This window comes from Propithecus coquereli, unplaced genomic scaffold (assembly GCF_000956105.1).
Source record: "Propithecus coquereli isolate 6110/MARCELLA unplaced genomic scaffold, Pcoq_1.0 Scaffold59, whole genome shotgun sequence".
NCBI lineage: Eukaryota > Metazoa > Chordata > Mammalia > Primates > Indriidae > Propithecus > Propithecus coquereli.
The window spans coordinates 4032338-4058395 of NW_012151840.1; the positions used below are offsets into that span (position 1 = coordinate 4032338).

The 26058-nt window shown below is 47.5% G+C and overlaps 1 pseudogene; it reads right to left on the bottom strand.

Moving 5' to 3' along the window:
• Positions 1-4068, bottom strand: part of LOC105821738 — a 5549-nt pseudogene extending 1481 nt beyond the window's left edge.
• Between the last annotated feature and the right edge of the window lie 21990 nt (positions 4069-26058).

Here is a 26058-nt window from a genome sequence, read left to right on the forward strand (position 1 = left end):
GATTGCTTGAGGCCGGGAGTTCAAGACCAGCCTGAACAAGAACGAGACCCTCTAGTGGATCTTAAGAGGTGGCTTAGAGGCTTTTCCATGATGGGGTCGTGGCTCAGAAGGGTGGGTCTCCTGGCCCCTTACCCTGTTTCAGCCAAAGGCCTGTATTTTTCATATATCAGACTTCCCTGTAAGGTTTATTTTAAAGAAAGGGTCTAGGGATAGAGGAATGTTTGAAAGCTCCATCTCTAAGCCATGGGCGTGGAGTGGATAATGAAGGTTTTGAAGAGGGTGGCGACCTGATGAAAGCCTGGACTTCAAGGAGATCTGGATCCTGGGGAAGGGGTCCTGGAGTGGAGGCAGAGCGCCCCCCAGGGAGCTGGTGCCATAATGAGGGTCTGACCATCAGTGGAGTGGGGTGGCAGGAAGAGGGCAGACACGTGCCCACAGATGAACATGTAGGGTTCTGTCGGTGTGGGGTGGGGAGGAGGTAGGATGGAGTCTAGGATGCCAGGAGGCCTGTGGTGGCGCTCGTGGAGATAGTGCTCCAGCCTTGCTGGCACCTTGGGCCTTACCTTGGGACCTAGTCCAGGCGGTGAGTGGGGGCAGACCCAGTGGAGTCTGCAGAAGGAGCTGGGAGAGGGAAACGCTCTTACAGGCAGTGCTGGAGGGGAGGAAGCCAGGGATGGGGCTTGCTGTAGTAGCTCTTCTTACTTCATACCAAGAACGGCATGGCCAGGGAGCCGGGAGGGGATGAAGAGAAGCCTGGTGAGCCACTGGCTGTTGCTCGGTGGGATGTCCAAGGAGACCCTTTCCTCTCCTCTAAGGGCCCAACTTTCTTGCTTCCTTGCCTGTGTCCTCCGAGACTCCAGATTAGAGCAGCCCAGCCCTCTGTGCGGCAGAAGTGGGGAGGGTGGGCAGAGTCCGGAGGCACCCCCTTTCCACTCCTGCTCTGCAGGGAGGCGAGAGTCACAGCATTCGGAAGCCCCTCTCCTGCCTCCAGGCTCAGTTTGGGGCTTTCAGCGGGGGATGGTCTTGCTTGCTCTCCGTGGATATCTCCTCTCCCTTCTCCTCTCACAATTCTTCGAGCCTCCAAGTTCTGGAGGGTTCCAGGTGGGGTGGAGTCCTAGACCCAGGAGTGGGGAAGATGATGAGCGCTCTAATTCCGATTCTCTTCAGCATGTGAAGCCTGGGCGTGCTTTCCTCAGGCATTACCCAGAAGTGGGGCTGCTTATGACTCCCGCGGGCCCCAGGCCTCTGTGGGCCCTTCCCTCCACAGAAAATAAAAATTACATTTTATTACTGCCTTGGTATAAAGACAAATACAAGCCTAGATGAATTCATTATTATAGATTCATTATTATTTGTATAGTCAAATTTCTTCTGCTTTTTTTTTCTTTTTTTTGATAGAGTTGGGGTCTCATTCTTGCTCAGGCTGGTCTTGAACTCCAGAGCTCAGAATGATCCTCCTGCCTCGGCCTCTCAGAGTGGTAGGATTACAGGTGTGAGCCACTATGCTTGGCCTCTTCTGCTTTTAAAAGAAATGAAAATTAAAACATTTTTGTGGGCCCTCAGTACTGGGCCTCCTGAACCTAATGGGGTCCACCCCCTGGAGGCCAGCACCTGTCACTGCAGGGAGAGTGTTTTTCCTAAGCAAAAATCTTTTTCTTTCTTTTCTTTCTTTCTTTCTTTCTTTCTCTTTCTTTCTTTCTTTATTTCTTGAAAAACGCTTTACTGGAATATAATTTATGTACCATAAAACTGGGCCTTTAAAAATGTACGATTTAGTGTTTTTAATATATTCAGAAGTGCACAATCATCACCACTATCTAATTTCAGCACGTTTTCACTATCCCCCAAGGAAATCTGTTACCTGTTTGTAGTCACTGCCCATTCCTCCCTCCTCCTGGCCTCTGGCAACCACCAATCTACTTTCTGTCTCTACAGATTTGTCTATTCTGGACATTTCCTATAAATGCAATCATGTGGTATGTGGCCTTTTGTGACCGACTTCTATTAGCATGATGGTTTCCAAGTTCATCCATGTTGTAGCGGGTATCAGTGCTTTAATCCTTTTTATGGCTGAATAGCATTCCATTGTACGTACAGGGCACATTTTGTTTATCCATCCATCAGCTGATGGACATTTGGGTCATTTGCACATTTTGGCTTTTACAAATAATGCTGCTGTGAACATCGAAGTAGAGGCTTTTGGGTGGACACATGTTTTCACTTCTCTTGGGGATATACCCAGGAGTGGACAGCCTAGTCTTTCTTATACGAGGAAAGCAAATTACACAACTTTTATCATCACTGACCTTCTTCTTTGTGAAGAAGCAAATTATTGGGAATTATTGTGGCCCTTAATTTCCTCTGAGCTTCTTTCCTTTACAAAGGTCACCCCATTAGCTCTGCATAGTTCTGTCTGAACCATTGGGGTATTGGCTAAAGCTCCAAATAGACTCTTTCTAATCCCCACATCTCTCCCTGAGCAGAGAACGGGAGAGGGGATCTCATTCACCGATTGCCATGCTGGGCAACCCAGCTGTCCCATCTTCCAGGCTGGGCTCTAGGACACAGAGCGCTGTGCATGTGGCCTGCTGTCATGTGGCCAGCACCTGACATAGCCACTGCTTATCTGTCTGCGGCTCCCGAACCTGTGCCCCTCGCCCAGCACAGTGATCCCCCCAGGCTCAGTAGCAGGGGTGCAGTAGAGCATAGTGGTTAGAGCCCAGACCTTGAAATGAAGCAGAGTCAGGTTCCAATCCTCACTGTGCCACTGCTAGAGGCCTGACCATGAACCAGCTGCTTAACCACTCTGAGCCTCCATTTTGTCATCATTAAATGGAGACACAAATACCTTCCTGTTAGGGATGTTGTGAGGATTAAATGAAATCATGTATTTATAATACTTAGCACAGTATTATAGTAAATGATAATAGTAATTATTGTTAGCAAGTAAGTAATAAACAATAATTAATAACACAGTGAATACTTATTAAGTAGTATTAAGGGTTTGTTGAAAGAGAATAAAGACACACTGCCATTGCCAGATCCCTCAAAGCTCAAGGGTGAGGGCAGCTAGGAACCCAAGGGGGGAAGCCACTCGCTGGTGACCTGCTGAGAAGCCACCGGGGCTCTGGCCAGGATAAGGCTGAAGTGACCAAGATTAGGCCTGAGACCAGGAGTAACATGTGAAAGTGTTAAAAGTTGTTGACTCTGGGGAATGGGAATGGAGGGTGGGGCAGAGGGAAGTTGTTTTCATTACATGGTGTTTTTTTTTTTTTTTCTGTGACCTTTGTAGAGAGGTATATATGGTGCTGCTTGAATTCTTTATTTTTCAACCAAATATCCATTTGTCAAAACAATAACAACACCACAAAGCTGATAGACCAGTTAATAGGGAAATAAACATTATATCTGAGGTTGTGGAAGTGGTCACCAGAAGAACTCGAGGCAGAAACAGTTGAAAGAAACTACACAGAGGGTGGGACGAGAGAATGTAAAACTCAGTTCGTCACCATGTGTGGTTATCGTTTTAATGAAAACAAGAAAAAACCAACCAAGAGCCAAGCGGCTGAAGCTGAGCACAGTGGAAAGACGAAGCCACTGCACAGTGAAACCACCCTGCTCATCTCGAACCCCGGGGGAGGAGGGGCAGGCAGGCAGCGGGGAGGGAGGCTGTCTGGGAAGTTCTAGGAGAGGTACTTGTGGATCTGGGATGAGGGGAGAAATGACGGAGCCCGGGTGGCTTGGGGAGGGCGGGTGTGGGGTGCAAGGTGCCCAGTGAAGGCTTCCATCTGGTGAGGAGGTGAGTGCTCCGGGGGCAGGGGCTGGTGGTTGGGATGGGAGCAGATCTGCCCACTGTGATGGACAACCGGGCCTGGCCTTCCCTGAGAGATGAGGAGAGCATGGGGACAATAACCTTTTTGGAAATTTTGAGAAGACGCTATGATGGATACAAAACTGAAAACACTAAAAATTCAAAATTCTACCATCCTCGTGGTGATTTCCAGTTGGATTTTCATATTATCTTCCTGTACCTCCGGCTTTTACATTGTTGTACTCACAATGTACCATTGTGAGTACCATTTGCCATTCTGCTGTTTTTGTTCATGCCAATGACATAAATCTGCCCCTGTCCACCATATGTGTCAGAGGGAGCTCCTCTTCACCACCCCACTAGGCGTTCAGGGGTGCCCTTTGGTTGTGTAGTTGTCCTAGGGGTGCTGTGGAGAGCTGTCCTGGTGTGAGTGTGTCTGGCTGCATCAGGGTGGTGACTGCCTCTGGCCAGGCAGCGCTCCCTGGGCGGTCAGCTTGTGGGTGCGTGGGGCCGAGGAGGAAGCTTCCACTCGCAGGAAGGTTGGGACCTCAGTGCCCGTGGAGTGAAGGCTGGTTCTACCATATCTAGGGAACTTGCAAGGCCCTTCGCATGGTTCCTTCTCTTGCCCAGCTGCCCGGCACCCCCTGACCACGAATGGCCGTGCCCTGACAATCCCTCCAGCCCTGCTCACCCCACGTCCCCCACTACAGACTCCCCTTTCCTTCTCCCGTCCTTTCTGGCTCCCACAGGCTCCCCTTACCGCCTTCATCCCTCCACTCCAAAAGCCCTGTCCTAACTGCAGCTTAAATTTAGAGTACAAACAGAAAAACCAGTCGAGCCTGGGAGGGCTCATTCTTGGTGGTTGTTCTACAGGAGCAAAATGTCAATACCTGCATTTTGGTATTTGTTTCACACATTAATAAAATATGAGGGCGAATGCCTGTATTCTATGTAAAAGTTTTCAGAATTTATAGCACTAAAAACACCAGAACTATGTTTTTAATATATTTTGAAAAAATTTAGAAACACATTACAAAACATCAAATAAAACAGAGAAATTTCAAATCTCCAGCCAAGCAAAACAGAAAAGACCACAAACTCTGTAAAATAATTTAACTTAAAGAGGTTTATTCTGAGCCAAGTATGAGTCACCATGACCCAGAGCCATGCCCAAGAAGCCTTGAGCAAGTGGTCTCTCTGTGGTTGGGTTATAGTTTGGTATATTTCAGGGAGACAGAAATTACACGTAAAGTCGTAATCAATACATGGAAAGCATACATTGGTTTGGCTGGAAAGGCAGGACATATTGAAGTGGGAGCTTACAGGTTACAGGTGGGTTTAAAGAGTCTTTGCTTTGTAATTGGTTAAGAAATGAAGGTTTGTCTAAAGGCTTAGAATGCTTTAAGTTAAGATAAGGAAGTCCGTTAATCAGAGACCAGCCACCAGTACATATACCCAAACTCAAGTGATCTGTTAAGTAAATTGAGGACCTGCAGGTGTAGCTCTTAAACTTTGTCTCGCATAACCTTTGGCCTGTTAATGAGTTACAAAGGGGTGTCTCCAAGAAGGGAGCGGGGCATGAGGAGGGACGTCTGACCTCCCTTCTCATGGTCAGCAACTCAGCTTTAGGGGTCCTTTTGGCCTAGAAGGGGTCCATTCAGTTGCCTGGGGGCTCAAGGTTTTATTTTAGTTCACACCCTCTTTTTGTCTTCCCATTTCGAATCAGAGCATGGGGCACATATGACGGAGCCCATCAGTCAGGCTGCGCCAGGGCTTGGACACTGGACTACTTCCTTTTCTGCCACGTGGCGGGAGGATCCGACCCGCCTGGGGCCTTCACCACCGGTCCTTTGGCGCCCCCTGCCGACCATCCGGCCCCACTTAGCGGGCTCCTGCCTGCGGAGAGCCCCGAGGGGCCCGCTGGGTGGTGGGATCGCGAAAGCCTTGCCTGGGAGAAACTGAGGGCCGGATGTTTGCACAGCATCTGTCTGGAGCAGGAGCCAGACCCCGCTGCTCCTCTTTGTCAAGCTCTAGTGATGGGCAGCCCCGCTGCGTAAGGAAAAGGCTGAGTTAGACTGAGCAGCTTGTCTTCCGCATTCTGTTACATTTGCCTCGCTGGCAAATAAGGCTGGTTTCATGGCTTAAACTCCTGCACTGGCTTTCTGTAAGGCATACAGAACACGTTCTGACCCTTTCGGTTTGCACCCACCACCCTTCGCAATTCTGCCTTAACCTCTTTCCTGTTTCATTTTCTGCCACGTGCCCCTTCCCTAGGCCTGGGTCTGTGCCCTTTTTGGAGGCAAAAGAAAGCTTTGCTCCAGGTGTGTATAGAGAAACATGGGGTTATGACAAGATGTAGGCGCAAGGAGCTGTTTGGCCCGATGGCTTAGGCAGAGGAATCACAGCTCATGGGAGAGCCTTTGAAAGATGAAGGATGAAGGCATGTGTATCCTTCATGTAGAAAAACTGATTATTGTGGAGAGTTGTGTTTGCTAACGGGTAGTTTAGGAGAAAACCTGATCATGGCACCAAACTGGAGATAAAGCTTCCGTTAGCCCCTTTCTGTGGACCAAACGCACCTGCCTCTCTGCACAGTTTGCTGAGGGCGCCCCCTGCTGGCAGAAGGAGAGCTGCGCACATGCCGGTCACCATCGCTGGTCTCCTGATCTTGCCGTGCCCTCTCCTATTTCCGTGATTTGTTCATGCAATTTCTCCTGTCTCTTGGCACCACTCCCTAAATGCCACCTCCTTGGTGACATCTTAGGTCCCAGACACAGGTAAGTGCTCCCTGCTGGCAGGCCCAGTTTTGTGGGGATTGCTGTCTGACCACAGGACCCCAACATTGCCCTGACGTCAGTCAAAGTGTAGCTGCACCCTACGAAGACATCTCTCCTCATTTGCTTTGGGGCCGCCTCCCTCTGTCTTTGGAATTTTTAAGATGTGAGTCAGGAACCATTTCCTGCATCCCCCAATTCCGCTGGACACAGGCCAGGCTCTCTGAGTGAGTCTCTTAAAGCTCCTCTCACTCTGTTGAGAGGGGGAGGGAAGAACCTTGCCTCTTCCATGCGGGGGTGGGGATGGGGAGCAAATGGCCCCCAACACCTCCTCACTCCACTCTCTCTGATCAAACCCACCCCTTTCCTTTTCTTGAGGCAAGGGACAAAGTCACAGGACTGAGGTTTTGGTTAGCCTTCTATTAACACCCTTTGTCCTCAGCTTTGGGGCCACAGTGAAAAAGGAGACAGTGACAAAGTTCTGTTTTAGCATCCTGTTACATAGGGTTTGTAGAATGAATCAGTGAATGGGTGGATTTAGGACAAGAGGCCTGGGGAAGGTCTGCTTCCCTGAGGCTTTCTGGGTGAGAAAGAGGGCAGGAGGGGAGGGGAGGGGAGGGGCGGTGGGGAGCTCACATGGGTTTGCGTCTTGGCTTGCTTATTTCTGGGCTGTGTGTTCTTGGGAAAGTTGCTTGTCATTTCTCACATTTGCCACATCTCCAAAATAGGGACAATTATGGAGCCTACCATTTAGGGTTGGGATTAAAGAGATAATGTAGAAGCGTGTTTACCCTCAGGACACGCTTCGCTCTGGTAGTTTCATTTTTGGTGTTCCTGCTCCTGGGGGAAGTGGGGGGTAGCCATGCCAGCAGGGTAGCGGTAGGCGGGGCTCCGGTGTCTTGGCTTGGCTGGAAGCATGAGGGCATGGGAGGTGGGAGACATGGGGTGGGGAGTTCAGTGCAGAGGGGAAGCCAATTTCCGGCCCCTGAGTGGGTGGCTGGTGGAGGGACAAGCCGGAGACGCATGCTGTCCCGTCCCCACTGAGTGTGGTCCTCATCTCAACCTTGAGGACACATCTCAGCCCTGCACCTGGGGAGTGGCGCTGGTGGGCAGCGTCCTGTGCTGTCCAAGCCCCAGGCTGGGTTTGTTTGCTCCCCCTTCTTCTCTTCAGGGCCAGGTCCCCCTCTCTGGCCATCCGGCCACAGGGATCTGGGCCTCGACCCAGGCAGCTGACTCATGTGCTCTTTGGATTCTCTGGCAAAAATTTCACAGCCTCCCCTGCCCTGGCCTGAGAAACGGAAACTCTTGTTCATGGAGCTGGTGAAGTCAGCCCGTTGCATGAAGCCGGCCCGGCAGCCGGGACCAGATGGCAGGCGTGAGAGGGCCTGGCACGTTCAGAGTGCCTGCACAGGGGCGCCGGGGCTAGCGGGCCTTGGTGTCGCTCTGCATTCATTTGCATCCACGCAGGTCTGACCACGGTCTCTTCCCCCTGTGGATAGCCTATCCCTCCTTCCTAGGGGGGCTTTCCTTCCCCATTTCCACACGGTTTTGGTGGTGCGCCCAATTGTACTGCCTTACTCCTATTTGCCATGGTGTGGACATGTGACCACAGACCTGGCTGACCCGAGAGCCCCGTCCCCTGATACCATGGGCCCTGGCCAGGCTGACCCTGCCCAGTTCCTCATAGCCCTGTGACAGAGGAGGAAACTGAGAGACGGCCTACTGGCCATCGTGGCCTGGTGCAGTGTGGCTCAGTATCTGTGGGTGATGTAGCAAGATGAGTCATAGCTGAGAAGAAACTGTGCCTGAAACCTGGAGGTCAGATCCAGGTGACGTGGCTTCCTAAAGGCATTTTGAAACCATGTCAGGTCGCTGTGCTACAGTTTCAGTATGACAAGGTTGAGAACACGAGGGCTAACTGAGGAGACTGTTTGGCAAACATCCGCCAGCCTGACATCAACCTCTGGAAGGTTCTGAGGAATGGAGTTCTCTGCGTCTTTTGCAACAAATACCAACTTTACATAGATGAGGCATCAGAGTGCTCTTTCTTCCAAGTCTCAAACTCAGCTTTTGTGGATGATTGTTGAAGGGGTGGGCATGTGACCTAAATTGGGACAATCAGGGTCCTTTCCTGGGGGAAGGATGCTAGGGGAAGGGTGCCCTCTTTCCCTGGGACTGCCATGCATGGATGGCAAAAGCCAGGAGCTGTCTGTCTCCTCGTGGAGGAAGCCCTCCTAAGGCAGAGAGAGTGAAATCTTCCAAGAAAGACAGACAGAGCATCAGCTCTCCTCTCCCTTTTCTTTTTTTAGAGATGGGGTCTTGCTATATTGCCCAGGCTGGAGTGCAGTGATTATACATTGTGGCCTCAAACTCCTGGGCCCGAGCAATCCTCCTGCTTTAGCCTCCAGAGTAGCTGGGATTATAGGCGTGGGCCACCATGCCCACCTGGCTTCTTTTTTTTTTTTTTCTGAAGCTAATCTTAGTTGAGGTTTTTTGTTGTTTTTAGCCAAAAGGGTTCTGACTGAGACAATCCTTCGGGAGCCCCCACATTCACACCCTGTCACAGCAACACACCCGGGTCCCTGTCCTCTGCCCACACTCATACCACCTCTCCCTAACACATACACATATAACTGAGGAGAACTGAGAGATTAATACTGTATTAATGTCTTCTTCTCCCACTTGGCTCCTTAAGTTACTTGCAGGTTGGCTTTACCCCTATTTCCCAGATGAGGAAACGGAGGCCTAGAGAAGCGAAGTGCTGTGCCCACGGCTGAGATGCAAACCTGGGGTTTCCGGTGCCAGCGGCTGGGCTGGCCGTGCTGCTGTGAGGCAGCATGGCATCGCAGAAGGCAGGGAGGTGGGCTTCGACTTAGAAAGCAGCTCACTTCTTTGAGATTTAATTTCATCATCTGAAAAATGGGTGTCTTAGTTTGTTTTCTGTTGCTTATAATAGAAAACCTGAAACTGACTAACTTATAAAGAAAAGGAATTTCTTTCTTTCTTTTTTTTTTTTTTTTTTTTTGAGACAGAGTCTCACTGTGTTGCCCAGGCTAGAGTGCCGTGGCGTCAGCCTAGCTCACAGCAACCTCAAACTCCTGGGCTCAAGCGATCCTCCTGCCTCAGCCTCCCGAGTAGCTGGGACTACAGGCATGCGCCACCATGCCCGGCTAATTTTTTTCTATATATTTTTAGTTGTCCAATTAATTTCTTTCTATTTTTAGTAGAGACGGGGTCTCCCTCTTGCTCAGGCTGGTTTCGAACTCCTGAGCTCAAACGATCCGCCCGCCTCGGCCTCCCAGAGAGCTAGGATTACAGGCGTGAGCCACCGCACCCGGCCAGGATTTTCTTTCTTTTTTTTTCCCCAGAAGAAAACATCTGTAAGTAGGAATTTATTTCTTACAGTCCTGGAGTCTGGGAAGTCCAAGGTCAAGGGGGAACATCTGGTGAAGGTCTTCTTGCTGGTGGGGACTTTCTGCAGAGTCCCGAGGTGGCCCAGGGCATCACATGGCCAGGGGGCTGAGCGTGTAGCACAGGTCTCCCTTCCTCCTCTCATAAAGCCACCAGTCCCCCTCCCATAATAACCCGTTAATCCATTAATCCTAGGCGGGCGGTGGTGCTTAGAAGGGGTGGTCCTACTTCTCCTCTCCTGACGTGGGAGATTGGGAGGTTCCTGTTTATACAGGGTTACTGTCAACTAAATGACTCTTTGCAGAGTTATTTGATTTTGTTTTAGTGTTTGTCTTCCCATCTGCGTATCTATCAATATGAGGCAGCCAGGGCCCTGAACTCCTCCCTGTGCTTCCCAATCTTTCTATAGCTAATAAGAGAACATAACTCCCAGAGAACCACAGGGCAGAAAGTAGGTGTAAGAGAAGAAAGAAGGGACTGGAAGTGGTGCATGGCGTTAGCATTGGAACAGTACAATGCTGTCAGCTTTGCCAGATGTCACTCACAACAGGCGTGAGCCATCAGCGTGGATGAGGAAGGGGCAGGGGATACGAAAAACAGCAAATAAACAACTGTAACAAACCCCCAACTTTCTCTAGAGCTATAGCGTCTGCCACACAGATTAGCCTTTTACGTTATTAAACATAATAATTAACATTAATTCTTGAATATCTTAATTGCACATGGGTAATTTAGAGGATGAAATTATTCACATTGCAAAAAAATTATTGGATTATGTAAAAGGGTCACAACATCTTAACATTATTATTATTCTTATTCTTATTTTTGAGACAGAGTCTTGCTCTGTCACCCGGCCTAGAGTGCAGTGGTGTCATTGTAGCTCACTACAACCTCCAACTCCTGGGCTCAAATGATCCTCCTGCCTCAGCCTCCCGAGTAGCTGGGACTATAGAAGTGCGCCACCACACCCAGCTAAGTTTTCTATTTTTAGTAGAGATGGGGTCTTGCTCTTGCTCAGGGCTGGTCTCAAATACCTGAGCTCAAGCATTCCTCCAGCCTCGGCCTCCTAGAGTGCTAGGATTATGGGCGTGAGCTGCCGCGCCTGGTCTCCCCACTTGATTTTGAACAGGAAGGTAAAACTCCGGGTGCCTTGCAACCTGATAGTCGTCAGGTACCAATCACTGTGCTAATGACACATTTATAATCATCTTTAATCCTTGCAAGTATTATTATCCTCTTTTTACACACAAGAACACAGGCTTGGGGTGGTTAAGAAATGTACCCAAGATCACAGAGCTTGTTGGATGAGCTGGGGTGTGACCCCAGGCAGGCCTGATTCTATACTTGGACCCTGAACAGCAGAACTGTCTTGCTTCAGTTTCGATTGTTCCTGAGGAAAGGCCAGAATAAACAGAACAGAAAAAACTATTTACTGCACAAAGAAAGAAAATTTTCCTGAGCTGAGAAAGATACACGAATGCGTAGACCAAAAGGGTGCACTGCAATCCAGGCAAAATTTATAAAAACACAGATATGCCCAAATACTCCCAGGCGAAAGAATTGGATTGCAATGAAAAAAAAAAAGATTATCTATAAAGGAGAAATTTAAGTGAATATCACAGTTCTTAGAAGTTACTCACAAGGCTTAAAGACAAAGGAGCAAAACCTTCAGTTTTGATGGAAAAAAAGGTTGTGAGTCAGAATTTTGTAATTCTAAACTGTTAGTCATCTGTGAAGACACCAGAAAAATATTTCCAGATATACAAAGGTCCAAAAATGTACCAATTATATTCTCTTCTTGAAGTAAAGTACTTGAAGAAGTATTACCCCTGACCCAGAGGATTAAAAATTAAGAACTCTAGAATGGTGACTTGGAATTCTTTTTTTTTTTTTTTTTTCAGGGACAGAGTTTCCTTTTGTCACCCAGGCTAGAGTGCTGTGGCATCATCATAGCTCACTGTAGCCTTGAACTCTTGCGCTCAAGCGATCCTCCTACCTCAGCCTCCTGAGTAGCTGGGGCTACAGGCTCATGCCACCACACTCACACAATTTTTTTGGCATTTTTTGTAGAGATGGGATCTAGCTATGTTTCTGGGGCTGGTCTTGAACTCCAGGCCTCCCAAAGTGCTGGGATTACAGGTGTGAGCCACCACATAGCTTGTGACTTAGAATTCTTGATGGTAAACCAATAAAACCAGTTACATGTACAGTTAGGCTTAAAATATTGAAATGTAATAATAACATTTACTGGAAGTTTAAAAAATAATTATTTCAAGAAAAAATGCAATGCAAACACAACATTTAGTTAGCAACAATTGGAGTTAAAATCACAACTCATATTGTCGAACACCAGTAAGTAGGAAGTGGATTGGGAAAGAGTACAAGTGTGTTAATGTCCTCATTTTACATAAAGATAATGAAAGGATATAATTTAATTCTTGATTTTGAATATTGGAATATTTTTTAAAAAGTTTTCAAAAATCTTTAAAGTACAAACAGGAAAAATAGAGAGCAAAGTATGCTTTCCAAATAACTGGAGAGAATACGATGAAACGAAACAGAACCCATATAATGAAAGCAGAAAACAAAGGAAAAAGTTAGGAAGTATGAAAAAAAAAAAAACGTTAAGAATGCCGACACAAGAAAAGCACATTGCTGGGCGTGGTGGTGTGAGCCTGTAGTACCAGCTATTGGGAGGCCGAGGGAGGACGATCTCTGGGCCCAGGAGTTCTGGGCTGTAGTGCACTATGCCGAGCAGGTGTCCACACTAAGTTCAGCATCAATATGGTGACCTCCTGGGAGCAAGGGACCACCAGGTTGCCTAAGGAGGGGTGCACCGGCCCTGGCCGAGTAGGTTAAAACTCCTGTGCTGATCAGTAGTGGGACTGCACCTGTGAATAGCCACTGCACTCCAGCCTGGGCAGCATAGTGAGACCCTGTTTCTTAAAGAAAAACATATTAATTATGCTCTGTTAACTTATATATTGCTAAATTATATATTGTTACACATTAAATGATGCAAAATTATATGTACAATAAATTGCAATTTTGTATAAAAATGATAAATATTTCTCTAAGTATATATGGTAGCGTTCCCCATGTTGCTTTCTGTAGAACACAACTTTCTGTCGGATGTTTGTTAATAATTGTTCCAGAAGAAGGGCTCTGGTAAAACAAGGCTGTGAAAATCTAGGCAAAACCATGTAAGGCAGTTTTCATTTTTGCAAGTCTTCTCAAAGCCCTGTTGGATACAGGTCATGAATACTTTTTCTTTCTGGCTGCCCGGTGCCTGGCCCCATCCTGTATGTGAGAATTTCTCATCTCTTGAGGCAGCGTCCAACTCCTATGGCAGAAGCTGAAAATTCCAGTTACTCACCTTTTCTCTTCCCTGGCAGCTTCACCAGTCCGATAGCTGCACCTTCCTGGGAGTCGGATCTGGGCTGGCTACCCCAGGAAGCAGGGGTGGTGGAGGGTGAGTCCTGGCAGCGGGGCCAATGGCCTTCCTCGGTGTCCATGGCATCCAGTGTTCAGGGTGACAGTGTCCTCATCAGATTGCTTCAGTGGCATGATTTTGGCGTATTGCTGTTTATGTAACTTTTCTTTGTTTTTATCCATTTCCTAAGTCCTAGTTATTTAGTCTTTCAGGTGAATTTGTGAACTATCGAATACTGTTTAAATAAAATCTTTTTCTGCTCAAATCAGTGTGAGATAGTTTCTGTTGCTTGTATTTCTGAATTTTGACCAATACATTATGTTAATATGTCCTATACATTTCTACAAGGGAGAAGTTTTCCAAAGTTATTTGTCTGTACTTTGTTCCTTTTGTTTTCTGAAAACTCATGACTCTCCTGTGACGTTAATACGCTGTGGAACATAAATGTATGGCTGTAAAAAAGCCTGGAAGGAAACACAGCAAATGAACCATAATGGATGTTTGATTTCAAATAATGGGTTGGGGACTTGTGTTTGTGTCACCCTTCAGAGATCCCATTAAAAAGGGAATATAAACCCATAACAGCAAACATGATATGAGGTGGCTCATACCCTGGGTGAGACATTTAAACATTTCTATAAGTTGGAAAGTCGAAGGAGGTGTGTTGGTAGATGAACCGGGTAGAGGAAGGCTCAGACAGAATATGATGCCCGGAAGGGACCGGGGTCGGGGTGGGGCCTGACCTACATGTTGCAGCGCCAGAGAGACTTAGGGATGAGACGGCAATGGGAGGTCAGCACGAGAAGGGGATCGGCAATGCTAGGGTTGACTGAAAGTCTGTCTAGGGACCAGCTAGGCCAGTCAGACCCTTCCCCTCTCTTCCTTACCTGCTTGCAGAGCAATGGCTGCCTGAGGTAAGCCCTTCTCTAAAGAAAATGAACAAACACTCTGGAACTTCTTTCTTGGCATCCCGGAATAAAGCCTTCCTAGTTCTAGCACAAACAGCTGGTTCCCTGTTAATCTGCTCTCGAGTGAAGCTTGCCTTGCCACAGGAATGGTACTTTTAAGCAACGCCCTTATGCAGAGGAGAAGCCAGTTGGGAAAATAGAGAGACTCTCACAACAGCACAGGAAAGCCTGCATCGACTTAAGAGCTACTTAGAAAAACTAACTTACTCTTTTATTCCTAAGGATAGAAAATCACCAAAGTATGAAGAATACTCCTAGCATGAGAGAGAAAGGATGAAATAACATGCAGAATAACCAATGGCCCCGGAAGAAAAAAAGAAAATGCAAGGGCCGGAAGGAAAGCACACCCTCAAAGAGATATTCAATAAGGGTGTTTCCAGAAAAATGACTTAAGTGGAAAAAATTTCATGTAATAGAATCGGAAGCTGGAAGACAGTAGTAATATAATGTAAAAAGTATAGATTTCTCTTCTTAACAAGAAAAAAAAAACCCAAAGTTAATTAGAGACTTTAGATAAAACAGAAAATGACAAGAAAGTCATGGTCTAGGAAGAAAGCTCACTAAAATGTGGCATGATTTTGAGCAATTGACAGAGTCAACGTGTCTTAGCACTTTTGGTCTGTTTGGGCTGCTATAATCAAACACCATAAACCGGGTATTCATGAACAGAAATTTATTTCTCACAGTTCCAGACGCCAAGAAGTCCAAGATCAAGACGTCAGCAGAGTCAGTGTCTGGCGAGAGTCTGTTTTCTGGTTCGTGGACGGCTGTCTTTTGACATGCCCCACGTAGCGGAAGGTGTAGAGGAGCACTCTGCAGTCTCTTCTGCACGGGCACTAATCCCGTTCACCGGGGCTCCCCCCTCATGACCTAATCACCGGCTGAAGACCCCACCTACAAATGCCATCATATTGGAGATCAGGATTCAACATATAAATTTGGGGGGGCACAAACATTCAGTCTATAGCAAAAAGAAAAAAAGAATTTCTTGATTTTGATGCTAGGAATATTATCCTATAAGAGACCAGAGATAGGTGGATCCTGGCCCATTAGATAAAGAAGTGTCATCTTAGCAACTTCTGGCTGTATAGTAAACAATAATTATATTGCCATAATTATGTAAACACTTTTGTGGGTTTCCATTATTTTTAATAAACATGTAAACAAAGCCTAAAGATTTAATTACGATTTCAGAACAGAATGTCAATGTTTTACATGATAGTGTAAAAGTAAAGGTGAGACCTACAGAAGATGGGAGGAGGAAGGTGAGAAGGGAAGTTGGAGGGAAGGGGAGGCCAAGGGACACATCACAAAGGCAAGGAAGGAATTGGTGTCAGGGTCACTCTGACCCACCTGGGGAGAAGCTACATGATGCCCTATCCTAACCATTGGACCATCCTCATCTTACAGAGTGAGGAGTTAAGGGGCACTGTCTGAAACCAAAGTGAGGCTTAGCTTTATTATTAAAAGTTACATAGGTAGTCAAGAAAAGAACTAAAATTATAATATAATTACCAAAACTTGGGAGAAGGAGGATTTGGGAAGTAGAACAAAGGAGAGTTAAATCTCTATCTTTCATTGTAGGGATTCAGCAGATTTTGTCGAAAATCAATGCGTTAAGTAACAGAAGCAGAAGCCACACTATTAGAGTGATGGTAGTACACAGAGTGAGTGCAAGAGAAACCTTTCAAATGATTGCATTTGAAGAGAGGGGCTGCAGGCAGGACAGGGAATGCTTATTTTTTAAAATAAACTATTTTGAACTAATTAACTTTTAAAAAGCTATGTGTGCTGGGTGCAGTGGCTCACACCTGTAATCCTAGCACTTTGGGAGGCCGAGGTGGGAGGATCACTTGAGCTGAGGAATTTGAGACCAGCCTGGGCAACATAGAGAGATGCTATCTCTATAAAAAATAAATAAAAATATCCGGGTGTGGTGGCGCATGTCTGTAGTCCCAGCTACTCAGGAGACTGAGGCAGGAGGATCACGTGAGCCCAGGAGTTTGAGGTTGCAGTGAGCTATGACCGTGCCTGTGAATAGCCACCGCACTCCAGCCTGGCTGACAGAGCAAGGCCCTGTCTCTCAAAGAGAAAAAAAAAAAAAAAAAAAAAGCAATGTGTATGCACTATGTTAATAAAAATTAAAAAAATAAAGGAATAAGCACCATAAAGCAAAAAGCAAAGTAAAAATAATTTTTAACGTAATGAATGGTTCTTATTTTCTAATTTATGTGCTTTTGTGTAGTCCAAATTTTCTGTAATGAGGATGGGTTACTTTTTATAATTAATATAAGAAAAGAAAATAAGAAAAAGAAAAAGTAAAAATGAATTCTTAGACTATAAGCTCTGAGAGGGCAGGACTCCTGTCTGTCTTGTTGGTCTTTGCTTTTCCATGCCCAGGGCAGCCTGGCCCCCGGCAGGTGCAGGAAGACAGAGCCTGGAAGAGAAGGCGTCTGGGAGAAAAGGGAGGCAGAGGTGGGCCTCACCCCATCTGCGTTGGATGGAGACTTGGGCCCTTCCCTGCTGGCCCCTCAGAACTTTACCTCCCCAAATGGCTCTGAGGTCTCTGGGTCCTCCGAGCTGCATTTGGGTCCTTGGCTCTTGCCGAAGACCCTCGAAGATTCCTAGTGGCTGTGTCTGCCACAGCCTGAGTTGTTTGGGGAGCCCAGGTGATGAGGGGAGGTGATGGGTGTGTGTGAGGTGAAGCACAGGGCACTCAGGCAATCAGGGCCCTGGGCCCTGGGAAGAAGAGGTCACCACCTGCTGTCATGGGAAGCAGGTGGGGCAGCCTGCCAGCAGGCAGGGCAGAGCTTACTTATTCTGCACTTTAGCAAGGGGATTAATCTCTGGGAAAAATTCATCACACCCTGGGAGTGGATCCTCTTTGTCTCAGCACAGTTCAGAGCGGGTGTGACCCCAGCTGTGACCTGTCCCGAGCCCAGCCTGTTCTCCCCAGCTGCAAGTGTGTTCACCTACAATGTTCGCCTCCGTTGTTGCTGTTGGGCCTTGGCTTGCTTTGTTTCGTTTGCTTTCCCTCAGCTAGCACGAGGGATCCAGCAGAGCCAGAGACGGTGGCCTCATCCACAGAGTGACCCCAAGGAGCTCCCAGTTTGGAAGATAGCCCCTGACCACTGGAGCTGCTGGTCCGATGGTGAGGATAGGGCATCATGTAGCTTCTCCCCAGGTGGGTCAGAGTGTCCCCGACACCGATCCCTCCCTTGCCCCTCTGATGTGTCCCTTGGCCTCCCAGGAGCAGTAGCTGAGGGCTGGGGTGTGAGGGGTGAGAACATCAACATTCTCAATTCAGAGCGGTGGGAAGAGGAAGGGAGTGGGCTAGAAGCTGGCCAGGGCCACTGCCAGGATCGTCCAGCAGGGGGCGGAGTGTGACTTTAGTAGGAGGGAGACAGCAAGTGGAGAAGGGAGGGAAACAGGAGGGAAGTTGGTCCAGGTGGAGGTGACGCTCAGAAAGAGGGGAAGAGCTTGGTGGCAGCTAGTGGGCACAGAGGCGAGGGGAGCTGGGAAGGTGCCCATCCTGCTTCACACCTGGGCCTTGGCAGGGCAGGGGAGGTTTGCATGGTCTTCCGGGCTGCCCATGCCAGCCTCTGCCTTACCAGCTTCTGGGTGGGGTGGTGACTTTTCCTTCGTCTCCATCCCCCTTGGTAACACCAAGTCTTGAGGAAGGATAACCTCTTCTTGTGCATTCGGAATTTTCCTGATCTCAGAAAAGTCTGTTGGCTTTCCTTTTTGGATGGAAATGAATTTTCCTTGAGACTTTCCTAATATTCAGTAACATCATCTGCATTCGTGAATGCTTTGTATGCTTTTGTTTTGTTTTGGGTGGAAATTGAGGTAAGGGCTGAATTTTGCATGTGGCTCATGGTATAGGATAGATATTTCATGCTTGAAAGCAGGTTCCAGAGGCAGAGATGAACACCAGGACATAAGGTCTCTCATAATTTGCAGGAATCTTGGGAGGTGGGGGTGGAAGCAGGGCAGGGGTGGTGGCAGTGATCAACAGGGACGTCCCTGTTGACATGTGGGTATCAAACACAATTTAGAATTTTAAATTTATAGATTCGGGTAGAGAGGAACGTTATGGTCCGGAGTGCGAGAAAAGACCACCTAAGACCAAAAGTGAGCCAAATTGTGAGTCTTTATTAGCTGGCCAGCGACTACCCGCTGACACTGCTGAGAGGCAGCAGCACAGACAGCAGCCCCGAGCCAGGGAAGACGGGCTCTTTTAAAGGCAAAACCCACATCCTGGAAAGTTATCTATTTGCGCAAGCAGGTTTACAGAAGCCTACATCAGCATTAATTATTATTAATCTTAGTCAAAAATACATTTATCATCCTGTCCTAAGCCAGAGTACATTTTACTCCCTGTTATCTGGGCACATGAGGCACCTCTGGGTGTTTCAGTGCTCCAGGGCGTTCAGGCCCTCTGGGCTAGCTGTTACTTTCTCTTGTTGACACTTGCAGCTGTGTGAAACGTACCTTCCTCCGTCTTTCCCCCTTTATTCTAAGCTTAAGCATACTGATAGAAGCGAGATGGCAGGTTATTTTTCATAGACCTTAACAAGGAATACATAAAGACAAAATATTTTGGGGGTAGGTGCTGGAAAATTTGAAGTGGCTGGAGATGGTGTTTGTGGTGTATGGACTACAGATATCAGAGATGATCCCCTAAGACCTCTGAACACGAAACACCAGAAGCTGCCCTACGTTTGTTCAAGGCATTAGCTGTTATTTTTGGGATGTGCTGCTTTGGATGATGGAAGATTGGGCCTGTGTTGGCATGGTACTGGAGAACATGTTGTTCACAAATAAAGTCTTTGTGGGGCCGAGCGTGGTGCCTCACACCTGTAATCCTAGCACTCTGGAAGGCCGAGGTGGGAGGGTTGCTTGAGGTCAGGAGTTCAAGACCAGCCTCAGCAAGAGTGAGACCCCTGTCTTTACTAAAAAAAGTAGAAAAAATTAGCCAGGCGTGGTGGCATGCGCCTGTAGTCCCAGCTACTCAGGAGGCTGAGGCAGGAGGATTGCTTGAGCCCAGGAGTTTGAGGTTGCTGTGAACTAGGCTGATGCCACGGCACTGTAGCCCGGGCAACAGAGTGAGACTCTGTGTCAAACAAACAAACGAACAAACAAACAAAAAACAAATAAAGTCTTTGTGATCGTGTTCTTTTTTGAGTCAGAATTGACTCTCCAGCCTGTTCCCATGGGCTGGAGAATCTGCAAGCCAGGGCGACCTTTATCTTCTCTGTGCTCTGGGACCATTACCCCAAGAGTAGGGTCCTAGGTTTTGTGACATGCAGCCAACATTCATGGCGATTAAATGATGATGACTGTAATTCCAGGTTGGATGATGTGGTGGAAAAATAAAATCTCAAGCATTCATGGAAGGAAGAGGGCAGTAAGGTTGCTGAAGGTAGGGAGGCTTCACAGAGCAAGGAGGACTTGACCTGGACTTGGAAGGTGGAACAGCCATGGGTGGGCAAGAGAAGGAGGCAGGGTATTCCAGCCAGGGGCACAGCCTAAAGACAAGCACGGGGGTGGGACTGTGGCCTGTGTGTGCAGCACTTTGAGACCTGTCAGACTGGAGCAGAGTGTGCTGTCTTTGCTGTTGGGAAGGACCATGCCTGGGGTGGGCTCTGGAAGGCCTTGAATGCAAGGGCGGGAGGGAGTTAGACTTGACATACTGAGAAGCAGTAATTCAACAGAGGAGGAAGTTACAGAAGGAAGAGGTCACATATCTGGATATTTAGAAGACAGTAGAAACATCACACCTAGCTGCATCAGTAGAAAAGAACAAATTGAATAACTCAGGCATCATTTCTCTCGACCCTATCACCCCAACCTCCCTTTGTGGTCTCATTATCTGATCCAATGCTCAATTTTCCATGTATTTGCTCAATCTCTTCTTCCCTTAGTGATACAAACGGGAGGCAGGAGTTCAGCCCAAGTGGGCTACTTGGTCAGAGAGTGTCTGGTTGGGCCTTACGGATGATGTTTGATTCCTGGGCAGCAGCAAAGAGGGGAGCTGGAGATTGAACGTCCCTCTATAGTTAGTCTGTACCAGTTGGGATCGTTGCAAAAACCCAGAATAACTGATTTAAAGTAGATTACAAATAGATGTTTATTATCTCATATAATGAGAAATCTGGACTTAAGAGGTCCCTGGTTTGGGTAATTCTGCAGCTCAACCATGCCAATTTCTCTATAATTTCTTTCTCTCTCCTCAAGAAGCAACAGGCATAGCTCATCCCATGTCAATATCCAAAGTAAGAAGGGAGAGCAGGGAACTTTTTCTTCCAGCATCTTTTTCTTACCAAAGCAGACCGTCTTCCTTACAATCTCTCCAGAAGACTTTGTCACATCACTGGCCAGAACTAGCTTCCATCTAGGCCACTTCTAGAAGCAAGGTGGCTTGGAAACCAGGTCTTTGACATTTTTGGCCTTTGTTGTGGAAAGTGGCATCTGCCAGCAAGAAGGAGGAGGAGGGGACTGGTGAATGGTTGGGGACCAGTAGTGACTCCTGAAAACCTGAGGGACAAAGTGGTGGTAGGATTACTGCAGAGAGGTAAGAAGACTGAGCTCTTGGAGCTTGCAGGAGGAAGCAGAGGAGAGATCTTGGGTTTAAGAAAGGCCTGTGTGTTGGGGTTCAAAGCACACCATGGACTGTGTGTTTGGTGTGAGAGACAAGTCATTGCACTGGTGCTGGCGTTTACTTAGATGGTGAGATCAAAGCACCTTGGTCTGTGTTTTCCATCTTGTCAGTTTCAACCATGAGGACTCACCTTGAATCCATAGGTGGAGGCTGGCATTGTGTCCTTGGCAACAGAACCCCTTCCTCTTCTATGAGAAAATCTTCCAAGAGACCAGGCATTCCTGGGAAAGGGAGGAAATGAGGAACCGGGAAGGGGTAGGGATGAGAACACATCTCTTTCTCTCCAACGTCCAGGTCTGAACCCCCTGCCCTTAGTGGTGGGAGCAGAGAGGGCGGAGGGGGCGCTGGTAACATGGCTGCCCGATGGGGAAGCAGCAGCCCAGCTTGGGAGCTCCCACCTTCGTGGGGTGGTGGGGCTTGGTGCTCTGATGAGGCTGGGCTGGAAGTGGGGGGCCCACTGTGGGGGGACTTTGGAGGAAGGGGAATGCAAATCTGCATGGGGGCACCAGGCCGAGGGGAGGGATCAGGAATGCTCAGCAGGGCAGAGGCCTGGTGGGGGGAGTCAAGGAAAGGCCCAGGGGGCCCTGGGCTTGAGATGGGGTTCTTCACACATGCTGGGGTGAGGGTGGGGCTTCCTGGAACTCCCACCCCAAGAGAGCTGAGGAGACTTCAGTGCCTCCCCTTGTGTGTCACACTCCTTGGCTTGTCAAGTAAGGAGTCACTGAATTGCATATGTATTTCCTCTTTCAGAAGTCAGTAGTGTCCCCAGGCCCCCAAAGAAGGGGTGAGTGCCTGGCTTAGGCATCAGGAGCTCTGGGTTAAGTCTCGGTTTGTTCCTTACTAGCCCTGGGACGTGGGCAAGTCACTTTATCCTTCCCAGTCTGGGTTTCGTCATCTGTAGAACGGTAGCCCTGTTAAGGAGAGTGAGGACAGATTGACTCTTGTGTGAATCACAGCTCAGCATCTGTTACACAGCTGTGTGTCTTTGGATAGATTATCCAACCTCTTTCAGTCCTTGATTTCCTCCTTCATAAATGGGCATTGGGTTGTTCACATAGTTAAAGCAGTGCCTGGAGCCGAGGTGGCGCTCAGTGAGTGTGTTTCCACCCTTTTCTTGCTGAGTTTTTGGTTTGTTTTTAGCCTTTCACCTCCAGGTGAGTATTGCACTTCCTTTGCCAAGTGCAGGGTCTAATAGTAGTAGCAGCAACAGTGGAAAACCAAAACAAAATGCACCATATCTCATCTAGTCATTGAGAAGGATTAACTGTTAGACTGTGAGGCTGGCTAGTTCTGAGGGTGAAGCCACCACCCTGACTACTATCGAGAACTAAATGGGATAAAGAGGGTTTCATAATCTTCGAGGGCTCCCAGGACAGATGTAAGGAGGACCAAGCCCCAGGAAGGAAGCCCAAGTGGCAGGCTTTCAGACATGGTGACAGGCTAGTGTGGGGCCTCCAAGTGTGGCTCCCAGCCCTCAGCATGGGGCCTTGGACAGGGCCTGTCTAGCTCCAGGACTAGGAATTTGCATGCACAGTTTGGAGAGTGGCAATTCTGTTTGCCCTGAAGGCAAAGGCTCAGTGTTTGATGCTCTTGTCTTCCTGGTTAAGATGTAGAGGAAGGGGGTCAGCAGCTTTTGGCCCCTCCTTTAGCAGATGCTTTCAGCCCCGTTGCACTTGTTTAGGAGGGTCCTGCACCTCCTCACCTTTGGGCTCAGAACGAAAAGCACAATGTGTGAATCTGCTTTTAGGATAAAGGTAGAACTTCAGTGAATTTCAAGGTTCAGTTTTAGAGCCCTCAAATTTTGTGGTTTCACTCTAGTGGTTGAATATTCCCATGCATGCCCTGAACTCTCTAATGATGAGTTACACTATTGCCTCCACCACCTCACTGCCACTACCATTGCCACCCACCGCCACTTCCACTACTGTAGAGTCACAGCTCACAAGGTATGTAGTTTAAGACACAAAAGTAAACATTTAAAATAGATATCAGAGTCCAGCAATTAAGGGCATGGACTCTAGAGCCAGATGGCCTGAGTTCCACTCCAGGCTTTACCATTTACTGCCTGTGTGATCTTGGGCAAATTACTTGGCCACATTGTGCCTCAGTTTCCACATCGGTAAAGTGGGGGGATGATAATAATGGTTCCTACCTCTTCAGTTTGTTGTAATGATGAAATAAATTCATATATGTAAAGCCCATAGAACAGTGTCTGGCACAAAGTAAACCCTATGTAAGTGTTAGCCAGTTGTATCTTTGAAAATCATCCAGGGTGCTGCTCCATTGGAGGTGGACACACTGTTTCTCAACCAGTCTAATATAGCCGTGTTTTCCAGTTGTTGAGAAAGGTGACTAGTTCCTGAGATGAGCCCCAGATAAGGCACTTGGCTTGCATTGAGGTGCCATATTATATGGTGAACATGTGTCTTTATCAATGATGTTACCTTGGTTCATTGAGATGATCCTTCGTGGGAACCAAGATGGCTCCAGGAGCTGTGGTTTCCCATCTCCCATTTCACACCTGGGCAGAATCTCTAGCACTATTTTTATTTTAAATGTTTAATGACTGAAACAAAAACCATTTCAAACTGTAGCTTCTGGAAGACGCACTTGTTCTTGCCTGTCTTGTATCTCTCTTCGAACCTAACCTTGGCGTCCCATCTGGCCTTGCATTTAAGAGCAGAGTCTTGCATCATAAGCCTGGCACTTGCCACATGTGATTTTAATGCAATAAAGACACTGGCATGTCTGGGCTTCCTTCTAGAGTGTGCCACTTTCCAGAGATTTCTAATCTGTGACTTCCATACTGTGTTCAAACTGTTGCATGAGGAGGCCCAGCCCTGTCTGATTTCTTTCCTGGTGACTCTAGGGCACGTATTAATAGTAGAGCAGGAGACTCAGGCGGGGGGAGCTGGAAGGGGAATCCCCTTCTGCCCCTACCGACTTCTGGCTGGTCTCTCTTACTCCCAGTAATTAGCTCAGAGGCTGTTGGTGTTCTGGGTGGTTAGTACTTGGATGGGGGCAAAGATTTCCATTCTTTTTTTTTATTTTAAACATATTTTGGGGTACATGTGATATTTTGATACATGCATACATGTATAATTATCAAATCAGGGTAATTGGGATATCCATCACTTCAAATAGTTATCTTTTTTTGTTCATTCTACCAATCAATTTATTTATTTTTATTTTTTATTTCAGCATATTATGGGGGTACAAATGTTTAGGTTACATATATTGCCTTTGCCCCCCCTGAGTCAGAGCTTCAAGCGGGTCCATCCCCCAAATGGTGTGAATTCACTCTCATTAGGTGTGAATATACCCATTCCCTTCTCCCTGCTCCCACCTGCCCGACACCTGATGACTGTTATTACTATATAGCACCTAAGTGTTGGTCAGTTAATACCAATTTGATGGTGAGTACATGCCGTGCTTGTTTTTCTATTCTTGTGATACTTCACTTAGTAGAATGGGCTCCAGCTCTATCCAGGATAATACAAGAGGTGCTAGATCACCACTTTGTGTTGGGAACTGTTATGGTACAGAGTGCGAGAAAAGACCACCTAAGACCGAAACTGAGCCAAATTGTGAGTCTTTATTAGCTGGCCAGCGACTACCCTCTGCACCACTAAGAGGCAGCAGCACAGAGAGCAGCCCCGAGCCGGGAGAGACGGCTCTTTTAAAGGCAAAAACCACATCCTGGAGAGTTTTCTACTTGAGTAAGCAGGTTTACAGAAGCCTAGATCTGCATTAATCTTAGTCAAAAATACATTCAGCATTCTGTTATCTAAGCCACAGTACATTTCACTTTCTGTTTTCTGGGTACAGGAGGCACCTCTGGGCGTTTCACTGCTCCAGAGCGTTTTGGCTCTCTGGGCTGTTACTTTATCTTGTTGACACTCGCAGCTGTGTGAAACATACCTCCCTCCCCCCTTTCCCCCTTTATTCTATGCTTAAGCATAGTGACAGAAGTGAGCTGGCAGGTTCGGAGTCAGATAAGGGTCAGCTGAAAATTTTTCACTCTCCTAAGCAAGCAAGCATAATACAGAAGCTAATGGCTGGTTATTGGCTGCCTATAGTTCCTACGCCCTAACGGGAACATTACAATTCTTCTCTTCTAGCCATTTTGAAATATGTGATCAATTCGCGTTAACTATAATTTCCCTACTTTACTAAGAATACTAGAATTTATTCCTGCATTTTTGTACCCCTTGAGCAACTTCTCTTCATCCTCCCCTCCCCTCTACCCTTTCCAGCTTCTGGTAAGACCCCCGTTCTTTAGATGAGATTTGCTTGCTACTTGCTCCTACTTCAAAGAGAGAGAGAGAAGGAGGCAACAGCCTCAGTAAGATAGACACAAAGTGATCTTCCAGGTAGTTTGCCAGAGACCATGGCAAAGACAGCTTGACTGGATCTCACCTCATCTAGTCCTAGAGAAGCAGGCAGAGCACAAGACGACCCACACATACACACACACACACACACACACACACACACACACACACACACACACACTCTCACTCTCACTGCTGCCGAATATGGGTTTGCCCACCTGCCACCCAAGAACCAAACATGAGAGGCAAGTGTTGGTGAAGGAAAGGTGGTTTATTCAAGTGCCAGCAGCCTGAGGAGATGTTGGATTATTGTCTCAAAGACCATCTCATCTTCTCTGCTTGCTGAGCGATTTATAAAGGGAAGGGGTAGAGGGGCTGGTGGCAGACAGCAAGCTTTCTGAGGGTTATCGGCAAGCACTAGGTCGTCTGGAGGATCTTGTCATCAGCAGTCTGCAGCTGGCCCAATCCAGACTCTTGATCTGTTTTTCCTCAAGGTCGTTTTATAATCCTGTGCCTGGCAGCTGTGTAAGCAAGCAGCAGGTTAATTCTGAACCTTTGAGACAGAACAAGCTGAAAGCACAATGGCTTCCCTTTAGCCAGCCTAGCGCTCTAGTTCGAATGGCCTTGGGGAGAGTTTACAACACCACACTACGAGAAATAACA